General features: G+C 38.0%; 1 protein-coding gene across 7 annotated transcripts in view; it reads right to left on the reverse strand.

The window, feature by feature from the left end:
• Positions 1-12,528, reverse strand: part of DLG2 (discs large MAGUK scaffold protein 2) — a 1,573,258-nt gene that overhangs the window by 981,601 nt on the left and 579,129 nt on the right. The gene's annotated exons all lie outside the window — the stretch shown is intronic.

Below are 12,528 nucleotides of genomic sequence, written 5' to 3' on the forward strand. Positions count from 1 at the left end.
ACACAGCAAGAGGGGATACAGCAGGGGGAGTGGGAGAGGGAGAAGCAGGCCTCCCACTAAGCAGGAGCAGGGATCCGGATGTTGGGCTCCATCCCAGGACCCCAATATCAGGACCTGAACCAAAGGCAGACCCTTAAGGACTGAGCCACCCAGTTGCTCCTAAATTTTAGTCTTTAAATAAAAAGTAATATTTAGTGAGCTCATACTGTATAACAGTCATGTGCCAAGTATTCACATACACTACACGTAACATTGCACTTGTTTTCACAAAATTCTTGTGAGATAGATACTATTTCCATTTTATAGCTAGGCAATCTGACACTTGGCAAGGTTAAGTAATGTATCTAAGTCTCCCAATCTAGTAAAAATCATGGCTGGTTTTGAAAGACACAGTTGGAATTTCAGCTCCATTATTTATTGGTTAAGTGGCTCTGAGCGTGTGTTTACATTTTTCTCAATTCCAGATTCCTTATTTGCAAAATAAAGAAACTAACATCTGTTTTATTATAGGTGCTAACTGAGATAAAATGTCCCTAGGCTAGTGTCTCATTTGTTCAGTGACAAAGATAGTAGTTTATTATCATTATTATTACTACCATTATTATAACCATTATTAAATAACAATAATTTTAAAATATGTGTTTTCTTTAGACATCTTAGAAAAGAGTTTGTAAATGTTTACACCCATAGCTTAAAGGTATCAGTATTGTCTTTCTCCGATTGACTTATTTCACTAAGCATGATACCCTTTAGTTCCATCCACGTCGTCGCAAATAGCAAGATTTCATTTCTTTTGATGGCTGCATAGTATTCCATTGTGTATATATACCACATCTTCTTTATCCATTCATCTGTTGATGGACATCTAGGTTCTTTCCATAGTTTGGCTATTGTAGACATTGCTGCTATAAACATTCGAGTGAACTATCATATGATCTCCCTGATATGAGAACGTGGAGATGCAACATGGGGGGTTAGGGGGATAGGAGAAGAATAAATGAAACAAGATGGGATTGGGAGGGAGACAAACCATAAGTGACTCTTAATCTCACAAAACAAACTGAGGGTTGCTGGGGGAGGGGGGTTGGGAGAGGGGGAGTGGGGTTATGGACATTGAGGAGGGTATGTGCTATGATGAGTGCTGTGAAGTGTGTAAACCTGGCGATTCACAGACCTGTACCCCTGGGGATAAAAATACACTATATGCTTATAAAAAATAAGAAATAAATAAAAAATTAAAAAAAAAAGACAGGTACAAAAAAAAAAAAGGTATCAGTACTGAAGGTCACTGTACCTCCCTTGCTCTAATTCTTTGTTCATTTGGGGGAACAAAACAATGTCCTAGGCATATTTGCAGGATTGAATATCAATAGAGAACAATACACTTTACAGTTCAATCCCTTACATCTTGGGCTGAACTTTCTAAAGAAAAACTATTAAGGGTCATGGGAGACAGAATAATGTTCCTCCAAAGGTGTCCATGTTTTAATCCCTGCAATTTGTGAATGTGGTGCATGGCAAAATGAGCTTTGCATAAATGATTAAATTAAGAATCTTGATATGGAGAGATTATCTTGAATTATCCACATGGGTCCAGGGTAATCAGAGAGTCCTTTAAAAAGTCAGAAAAATAGGGGCACCTGGGTGGCATGATTGGTTGAGCATCTGACTCTTGGATTTAGCTCAGGTTATGAGCTTGGGGTGGTGAGAGCAAGTCTTGAGTTGGTCTCTGTGCTCAGTGCAGAGTCTGCTTGAGATTCTCTCTCCTTCTCCCTCTGCCCTTCCTCCTCTGCTGAAATAAATAAAATAAATCTTTAGAACAAATAAAAATAAAAAGTGAGAAAGATATGTTTGGGCAGAACAGAGTCAGAGAGAAATTTAAGAATGTTAAGGTTCTGGCTTTAAAGATGAAGAAAGGGGCCATAAGTAAAGAATTGAAGGTGCCCTCTAGAAGCTGGAAAAGGCAAGGAAACGGAGTCTCGCTTAGAGTCTTCAGAAGGAACAGAGCCCTGAAGATACCTTGATTTTAGTCCAATGAGTCCAATTTTGGACTCCTGGTATCCAGGACTGTAAAATAATAAATTTGTGTTGGTTTAAGCCATGCAGTTTGTGATAACTCATTACAGAAGTTATGTTGGTGTAAGGTATAATGTTGGTATATCTGAAATCTAAGAAAAGAAGAGAGAAAAAATAATTTACTGCAAACTCAAAAATTGCCCAGAGAAAAATTAAGATTATCAAGAATTATTCTGCTCTCACAGGCAGTCTATTCTCAGTGGAGATGGCTGCAGTGGTGGCAACTGTGGCTTAACGTTACTAGTGGTTAAGGTCATTGTACTTCTTCACTCCAAGTCTCCGTTCATTCCATAATCTTTTTTTTTTTAATATTTTATTTATTTGACAGAGAGAAATCACAACTAGGCAGAGAGGCAGGCAGAGAGAGAGGAGGAAGCAGGCTCCCCGCGGAGCAGAGAGCCCGATGTGGGGCTCGATCCCAGGATGCTGGGATCATTACCTGAGCCGAAGGCAGAGGCTTTAACCCACTGAGCCACTCAGGCACCCCCATTCCATAATCTTTTTAGGAGATTTTAGGAGAAGTCTATCAGTTGGCTTCCCAAGTAGACATTTCTACTGGACAGCCTGGTTGAATTGCCAGTGAGGTTTTCTGCCCACATGGTAGACTTATCCATCATAGAAGATTAATTAGTTGGCATCAGGTTTTTATTCATTCATTCATTCATTCATGTTCGACAAATATTCACTGAGTCTCCTTATGTGTCAGATACTATTATTACAGAAATAAATCAAATATAGTGCCTACCCTCAAAAAGCTCATAGTTATGGGAAAGAGCCTGAAGATCTATAAATTAACAATCACAATGCAGAATGGTAAATGCTGAGACAGGAATAAATAACAGGCTGCTAGGGAAGCAGCAGGACGGTAGCTAATTCAGATTTGTGGAGTTAAGGAAGGGCTCTGGAAAAAAGTGATAAATATGTTGAAACTAAAAATTTCATTAATTTAATTAATATGAGTCAATACTTTGAACCTGATCACTTCTGGATATACTGACAAGACTCAGCTCCTGTTTTTGCAAAGTTGAAGTAATAGTTGCTGACAAAAAATGATGCCAAATATAGAATGCCACTAGAAAATGTATCCTCTCTGATATTTTTTGACATATCCTTATATATCACATTTGATATATGTGCATATATATAAGTAGCAAGCACTATAAAATACAAGATATCCTTAGGGACAATTAAATCTTGACTTCCCTGTAAGTCTTTTAGCTCAAGGCAAAGAGAATCTTACACTAGCAACTCTAGGAGTAATATTAATTTTCTATCAAGGAAAGAAGACTTCAAAAGAAGTCATTTGACCTTAAAATATATCCTAAGAAATGGAATGAATTAATTTAGAGGAATGATTATATTTGGAATTTGCACTAATCCTATTCTCAAATTCAAACTTGATTTAAGTTTTATTTGAAGCAACTGTATCTCTATGTATCTCAAATAAAAACCACGAGATGTAGGAGAAGGTAAGGTTGTTAATACTTAGCTAGAAATTCCAGTTTGATTTCTAAAAATCATCTCAGACCTATAAAGGTGAAACTTTATTAGGTAATTCTTTTTCTATCCTAATTCACACTTAGCAAATGAGGTGACAATATTTGATTTATGTGACAGACGTAGTCTATTCTCTATAGAGAGAGATATATTTCAAAACATAAATCACAGTCTTTTACTCTTCTCAAATCCTCCACTGGTTTCTCAAAACCCTTCCACTGGTTTCTTATCTGATTCTGAATGAACCCACAAGTCCTCATTTTGGTTTATAAGACACAAATGAGCTGCCTGCCACATCCATTTACTTCCACAAAACCTTTCTGACACAACTTGTTACAACAGTTCTTCTGGTTTGTTGTGCCTTACTGGCCTTTTTGCTGATCATTGAACATAGTAAACATGGTCTAACCTCAGGACCTTTGCACTAGCTGTTGTCTTTCATGGGGACATTCTCATTATTTGCATACTTAGCTTTCTTATTTTTCAGGCCTTTGCTCAAATGTCACTGTGATAGAAATTACTTCCCTTACTGTTCCATCTGAAATAGTGTCATTGTCATCCTTCCCAATATTACTTCCCCACTCTACTGTTTTGTTTTTTTTTTTTTTTAATTCTGCTTTTTTCAAAGCATTTATCACCATCTGGCATTATATGTTAATTTGTTTATGGTCTGTATACTTCCACTATAATTAAACTTTGTGAAAACAGGAACTTCTGTTTCATTCACCACTGTTGTGTCTAGTGCTTTCACCGGTGTCTGATAAAAAGTAAATACTCAATAAATGTTTATTTTTGACTGAATGTAGGTGTATTGAGTATATGGGCTTCTACAACAAGGCTAACCTCCTAATACCAACATATAGAAATTTTGAGTAAAATGTAAAAAGTAAGTATTTTAAAATAGACAGCTGAGCTCAAACACAAGAATTGGAAATCCCATGGTGTCACAAATGCAGGAGAAATTTCAAACCAGAACAATCAGCTTATAAACCAATAATAACATATATATTGACTATAAAAATCATAACAGCTTGAAACTGAAATTGTAATACCCACTTGGGAGATATGGCATAGATTTGAAACAGCAACCCTTACATAAAGTGTGAATTCTAGCAAAGTTGCCCCTTAAAGGGAATTTAAAAAACAAACAAAAAACCAAACAAAACTGACCTTGTTTGTCTTGAGAAAGCAATAAGGAATAGGTCTCTGCTTTAAATAACAAATCTTTTAAGGAAATTTTAATTCCCAAGCCAGAGCCTCATGTGGGTATGCATTCCACATTCCTATGTGGCATGAGACCCTCTTAAATTGATAAATTAATGTAAAACACTGTGGTCTGGAGTGTTCTGCAGAAGTAATCACAAAACCTTTCTCTGGTGCTATTTCCCCATCTCATGGCAAGCATAATTAGCACTGACAAAATCATTTTTATCAAAGTTGAACTCACAATCATAAATTACAAACTACGGGAGAAAATGCTTCACCAGGAGGGAGAGGCAGCACACACAATAAATGGAAGGATTTGCATATACAGAATTGGAAAAAAATGAATAATCTGGGAAAAAGTATAAAATAAATCTGTTTAAAATGAAAAATAGTAGGCAAATTGAATGGCAGATTTTTCATAGGTAAAAAGGGAATTGGAGAATTGAAAATTATGCAGAATACAAGCTAGTAAGAAAATGTGATGGGAAAAATGAAAAAGACTGTGATATGGAGGCTGGAATGAGAAGTCCAACTTCTATCTACTCTGAAGGAGACAATAGAAAAAAATGGGGAAGACGCAATATTGGGAAATCCATTGCTTAGAAATTTTCAGAATTAAAAAAAGACATGAATCCCCATATTTGAAGAAGCATACCAAATTCTAAACAACATAAAGAAAAATAAATTCGCCCCTAGTACCTCTTAGTAAAACTTCAGACTACCAAAGATAAAAAGAAAACCTTAAGTCAGAACTTAATCAGAGCTTACTTACTGTGTTTATCACACAATAATTAGAAACAGTAACTTAGAATTCGGTGAAGCTTCCATTCTGGAAGTCCAAAGAAGTGTTAGTTGTTGTTAGTCTGACAAAACTGAAAAGGAAGGACTAACATTTGGGGAGTAACAACTAGGTGCCAGGTACTATGTTTTGTTTTGTTTTTTAATGTTTTAGCTACTTTAATATCCATTCTCATAACCATACTTTATAAAAATGAAAAAGTGAGTTCAGAGATATGATGCTCAGTCATGCTATCGAGAAGTAAAAGAGACAGAATTCCTGAATAAGATATCAAAACAAAAGAGAACAAGACCACAAAGTGTTTTACTAACCTGGTTGTGGGATTTTTAAAGAAGTTACATAGGCTGAGATGGTTTCCTTATCTGTAAAATGGGAGTAAAAATAGTACTAACATCATAGAACTGCTGTGAGGAACAGTTTTGTGAAATGTGAGTGAACACAACTTGGCACGTATCTAGTACTTTCAAAATGCTAGGTATTTGTGTTATTACCAGTTGATTATGGCATTTGGCATGCAACGATTCATTGTAGGAAGATACCATGTTTTATTTATTTGTTCTCTATGGTCCTACATAATAGGAATTTTACTAACACAAGTGAATTATTAAGGTATAATAATTTACATTGTTAGTATTGATCATAGAACAGAAAAAAGTTAGCCTTTGTTTGGTATTCTCTTGCACTGGAAAAGCCAAGTAATCCATTTAGAAAGTCTCCCATAAAAGCAGGTAAGTAATTTGCATCACTTTAAAGAATAAACCTGAGTTTGAAGCTTCTTACAGGGAACCTTTCCTTTCTTGATGTTTAAGATTCAGTGGCTAAGTAAGTACTAACTGTACTCCGAAAGGAAAAAAAAAAAAAATCTGTTTCTCAGAAGGTATTTTCTGGATGAGAAAAATAGATAATAATCTATAAAATGGGCTTGGTGGGTGTGCCAGGAAATGATATTGTGCTGAGAAAAAATGACAACCCCAATTTACAGCTTCTTGATGTCAAGTACGGAAACACTTTTTTTTCCTTCTAAATTCATCTTTGTAAATATATTTTTAAGGTAGAATGCCCTTCTCCTTTCAAGGTAGTGTAGGAATAATCAGATGAAATGAACGAATGTATGAATAATAAAATGAACACTCTCTTTGGCAAGTTTGTTTACCCTAACATCCAAATAATACCTTTGCTTTAGACTCTAGGTTGAATGAATCCCTCCTTCAGGAACTATTGAAAATTAATGATGGCATTTACACTTCAGAATTATATCAGAGTTTATATACATTTTGTCTCTCCTACGATATCTGGAATAATGCCAGCACTTAGAAGCTTCCAAAGAAATCTTCATTAAGTGATTTGATTTGAAAATTTATTTTGACAACCACTAAAGTACGAAGTAGTCTGCTAATCATAGTCTGCTAATTCCTACTGAGGTAGGAACCTCAGTAGCCCAGTGCTTATATGAATGCTGCATAACAATCTTCAACAAAAAGTAGCCACTGGGGAGTGCTCATGGTGCCTCCAGAGTGCTAGAAAATTATGCTGGTTTTTTAGACACTCTTCCTCAGCATTTTTTAAACTCGCCGCATAATTAAAATCATCTGAGATGTATATTAAAAATGCAGGTTCTCAGGGCCCTGCATAGAGATCCTGATTTGATTGGTTTCAATGGGCCCATGTATGCAGATTTTAAAAAAGGGGGTTCCACATGGTTCTTGTGGTGAAGTAAAATTTGGGAAAAACGAATTCTCACAACAGCCCTTTCAACTAAGTAAGATGAATATGTGGAGACTCAGAATGTTCTGTGACATGCTCAAGGTCACACACTTAGCAATCGACAGAGCTGCAGTTCAAAATTAGTTCTGCATGCTCCAAAGCCTATATAAGTCTACCCACTCAACTTTTTCAGCCAAGGCAAATAAAAGGCTTTAGGATTATTGCTGTTCCTCGGACTTGAGAAAGCTATGCATGCCCTTGAACTAAGCTCTGGGATGAACTGAAGCCAGGTTCCAACCAAATTAACTGGGACCAGAATGTGGACAGTAAGCTGTGACCAGAGCTGGAGTGAATCTGACCTAGTTTAAACTCTGCTTCAGCCTGACAAAGAAAAAAATGACTGTGGCTGGGGCGAGGGAGGGGGGCGGTCTCTGTCTTTGCCTTTGAATCCAAAGGCAAGCTCTTTTCTCAGCCAAGGCAAGCAAAGGGCTTCAGGATTATTGCCTTTCATTCTTACGCATGGGCAAGAGGCCAGGTGGCATTTCCAAAGGCCATAGGCATTTCTTAGTAAAACCATAAAGACAGTTCTGCCTGTGCCCTCCCAGTAGGAGAACCATTATAACTTTTGGGTTGTGCTAATCTTTCTTTAGTTGTTCTGCATGGGAAAGTCTGTCTGTCCTCAAATTTCTTAGTAAACAATATCAGTACCTACCAAGAACTTCTGGGAGTGTAGAAAACATTGTATATTAATGGAGATCCAACTATCGGAATGCAGTGCCTTAAAAACATCAGGTTTGAGACAATATGGGGGCGTTGCTACAAGTAACTCTATCCTGAGTGCTTCCACTTTATTTACCTTATTGGTTTGTTTTTCTTCTGCACTTGACTTTGAACTTTAGAACAGGGACTGTTTCTCGTTTATCTTTAGATTTATAGTGGTTTGCACAGGACAGAACATGATAACTACATATGTTTGTAGTAGGAATTTGCAAAATAATTTAACTATGTGATCTTAAGCAAATTGCCTAATCTCATTTGGTCTTTTTCTTTCTCTGAAAAGTGTAAGTAATAATAATTGGTCACCTATTTCACAGGGCCATTGGGCTAATGGAAAGAGACATCAAAGAGCACCTTGTAAACCATAAGACATCCAATGTCTTGTATTATGTGAATATAAAGTGGGTGGATTATGTCCCATTCATCATTCTACTTTGTGGTACCTGTCACAGTGCCTACCCCAGAGCAGATACTGAAACAATGTTTAACAACTAACCTAAGCCTCAGTTTACCATTGAGGACAGCAGCTCAATCTCACCAGATTTTCATTTCAATCCCATCTAGTACTCATATTATCATGTTTTAGAGGAAAAAACAATACAAAGCTTAAAGAGACCAATGACTTGCCCAAGGTCACAAACACTGAATTGGAAGGATCTTGGACTAAACCATCTGGGTATCATTTCAGTGTCCTCATCCTTTACAGTTTATGAGCAAGGATGAAACTGGGATTGACAGAGGGACTAAAAGAGAAGAGGGGGGAAGAGAAGAAAATATAGGATAATGATTCAACCAATGAATGCTAACAGAGGCAATTTAGAGAAGATGTCTAATAAGGTCCCTAGGCAAAAAATGTATTTAAATCTAAGATATTTTCTTTAAAATAGACATTATTCACAGCCTCAGTACATTTTCCTTAAGAAAACAAAAAGCAAACTCCATAGTCAGTTCCTCCAACAAATTTCACTACCAAAGTATGATGAGTGTGTTGAAAGCTCTTGAAACGTCAGCATCTGCTTTACTGGGACTCATCTCATCTGATCATTTATTTGACAGAGGAACAGCTTCAACTTCTGCAGTTCTTCTTAAATTGCTGAGATATTTTGCTCCCAATTAAATCACCCAGTGACAGCAGCAGTTCTATTAGGCTACTTTCTTAACTTGGTCAGGAGGCAGAAAGATAACAGGGTAAGGCTTGCAACAATATAAATCATGGTAAGAACCATCGCTCAGTGGCTTCGGATCCAAAGCAAAGCTATGAAATACAGGATAACATTAGATGTTGAAATGAAAAATACCAACCATGTTTCTCTGAGGCTTCGGCATTAATACACAGCCACATTTTATGTAACCGTCTGCTCAGAGGATTAGTAAAGCAGAGGCTGCAAAACCTGGAAATCCTCCTACCCACATTAGCTAATTGAGTCGGAGACATTCAATTCATCACATTTGCAGCCTGATTTATACGCAACTCACCCTGCCCTAGAGCAGAAAGTGAAATGTTATGAGCTAGTTATTCTTAAAATTTCAAACCCAGCAACTCTGAACCTGTCAATATCTTAATGGTACAGAGAAAAGAGGAAGCCTCCAATTCAAGTGCACTTCTGTGACCCAGAGGAAAAAATAAATATCCACCGTGCATTTGATGACTGACATTTCCACAAACAATCTAGCCACATATCGGAAACCCTCTGTGCCTGAATACTATGACAAATGCATCATCGTTTTAGCAAGTTGATGGGGTAATTTGAAATCGGTTCTTTGCTAGACTGCAGCTTCCATTCAGCATAAAGAAAACAATCTTTCTACAGTTAAAACCCCAATTCAAAGAGGAAGGATATTATAGCTCTTGGCTTGTATAGCTGGTAAAAGCGTATGATACTAACCAATAAACACAGAAAACTGCCTTAGGAGTGCACACCAAAAGTTCTGAGAGGGTGGGATCAGAAGCAGAAGTTCTGCACGTACAATTGCACCCCCAGCCCTCCGTGTCAGCACACTTGTTGATCCCCGCTGCTGCGGCTGAGGACTGCCATGGGAGCCTGGTCCTCACTGACACTGGTTTGGGAGCTCTCCTGGGTTTTTTGTTTTGTTTTTTTCTGATACTTACAAAAGATTTCTTCTTGAGAAGGACAAGCATGCCTATTCAGACAAAAACTGGGAGGCAGAGAAATGACAATCACAGATTCTCAGAGATGGAAGGGCGCTTAAAATTCATTCCATCCAAAGTCTTAACTATAGGCTTGGGCTCCTAAAGGAGTCCATAGATGGGCTTTGTGTGAGCTGTATGTTCCCTGAAAATTTATGTGCCATTTTAGTGGGTATGCATTGCTGTGTTTTCTGTTTTTTAAGATTTTATTTATTTGTCAGAGAGAGAGAGAGAGCGCGCATAAGCAGGGGAGTGGCAGGCAGAGGGAGAAGCAGGCTTCCTAATGAGCAAGGAGCCCATGCAGGACTGGATCCCAGAACCCTGTTTTTGTTTTTTGTTTTTTAAGATTTTATTTATTTATTTGACAGACAGAGATCACAAGTAGGCAGAGGGGTAGGCAGAGAGAGAGTGGGAAGCAGGTTCCCTGATGAGCAGAGAGCCTGATGTGGGGCTTGATCCCAGGACCCTGAGATCATGACCTGAGCCGAAGGCAAAGGCTTAACCCACTGAACCACCCAGGTGCCCCAGAACCCTGGGTTCTTGACCTGAGCTGAAGGCAGACACTTAACTGACTGAAGCACCCAGGCACTTGTGTTTTGTTTTTTGTTTTTTTTAAGTGGGAAAAGGGCTCATAACTTTAAAGAATTTGTCAAAGGAGCTCATGACCTTAAAAAAAGGTTAAAAATATTATTGTCCGATATCCTATCTCATACCTGACTTAACTCGACAATATTGTGTTTGAAGGTTTTCTGGCCTCCGTTCACATATCTTCAGTTACAGGAAGCTCACTCCCTTAGGAGGAAGCCCATCCTATCTTTGGGCAGCTCTATATTTAAAATAAAAAATGAACAGTAACAACAAAAACTTGCATGGCTTCTGTCTCCTCGCTGCCTACTCCACAGGTCATGGTATCTACAGAAACTGTACAGAGTAGTTGCTCTTTATAAACTGTCTGAGGCCAGGGACTACCATGTCCCTCGAGCTGAGACTATTCTCCAAGGACAACATCACTCATGCCTTTGATTTTACATCTGATGAGATTTTAATCTTCTCACCAGCATATTTGCCCCTCTCCAGAAGCACTCTGATTTGCCACCATTCTCCCTGAAATATTCTTCTTGGATTCTAAGGCCACACTTTGGACAGTACAGAATTATCCACTCCTCGGTCTTGGTATGACCATGCCATTAGCGTAGCCAAAAACTCTATTGACTTTTGTGGGATCCCCACATACTGACAACTCTGTGAACTGACTGTATGCTGAGCCGCTCGAGCCCCTTTTTCCTTATCAGGTGTCGCTCTTTTCTTACCTATTAACTATTCCAAAAAGTGGGAGTGAGGAGAGGAAAATGAAAGGGGAAAATGGAGACTGTAGAAATCAGAAGGGAAGGTGGAGGTAGCCAAGGAATCTGGTGGGGGTGGGGGATTTTAAGCGCAGGTAGTAAAATGCAAACTGACAAACAACAACCTTTTTAGTCTTAAAAACTTCCCTAAGTGCGTTTATTATTGTCTTCAGTATACAAATGTGGAAATTAGAGCTCAGAGAGGTTCCATGATTTCCCAAATGGCACCCTTCCGACACCCAGCCCAACCTGCCCTATAGCTCTGGTAGAGCACTGTGTAGATCTGTTTTTTATTTTATTTTATTTTTTTTTTTTTAAGATTTTATTTATTTACTTGACAGACAGAGATCACAAGTAGGCAGAGAAGCAGGCAGAGAGGGAGGAGGAAACAGGTTCCCTGCTGAGCAGAGAGCCCGACGTGGGGCTCGATCCTAAGACCCTGAAACCATGACCTGAGCGAGCGAGGCAGAGGCTTTAACCCACTGAGCCACCCAGGCGCCCCTAGATCTGTCTTTTAGATATGGATCCTTTAAATCTGTTTTTTTTTAATGTAAATATCTCATCAATGTTTATGCAAATATGCAACATGATATCACAGTTAACTAGTGATGAAGCAGATATTATTCTTACTCAATCAAACTAGCACACAATTTAGCTAGAGAGATTTAGGAGGAGAGAGATTTTTTGTCCAAAGTCAACAACCTTGACTTTGGACAATTGAGAAAGCTGAATATCGGCATAAACAAATAAAAAATTAGTGATAACAAATTTCCAGCAACATCTAGAAACTGGAATGAGTAAACCTCTGTGACCTGTTGTATAGAACACATTTACTCTTTACTTATGAAATAGAGAAACTGTGGTCTGGGAATGTGGGAACCACATTCCAGTCCTAGCTTTAGCATTAACTATATGTCTGCCCTAGGAAATATTATAACATATCTGACTCTTATGCATAGAATAACAGTGTTAGTTTA

This window comes from Meles meles, chromosome 8 (assembly GCF_922984935.1).
Source record: "Meles meles chromosome 8, mMelMel3.1 paternal haplotype, whole genome shotgun sequence".
NCBI classification, from domain to species: Eukaryota; Metazoa; Chordata; class Mammalia; order Carnivora; family Mustelidae; genus Meles; species Meles meles.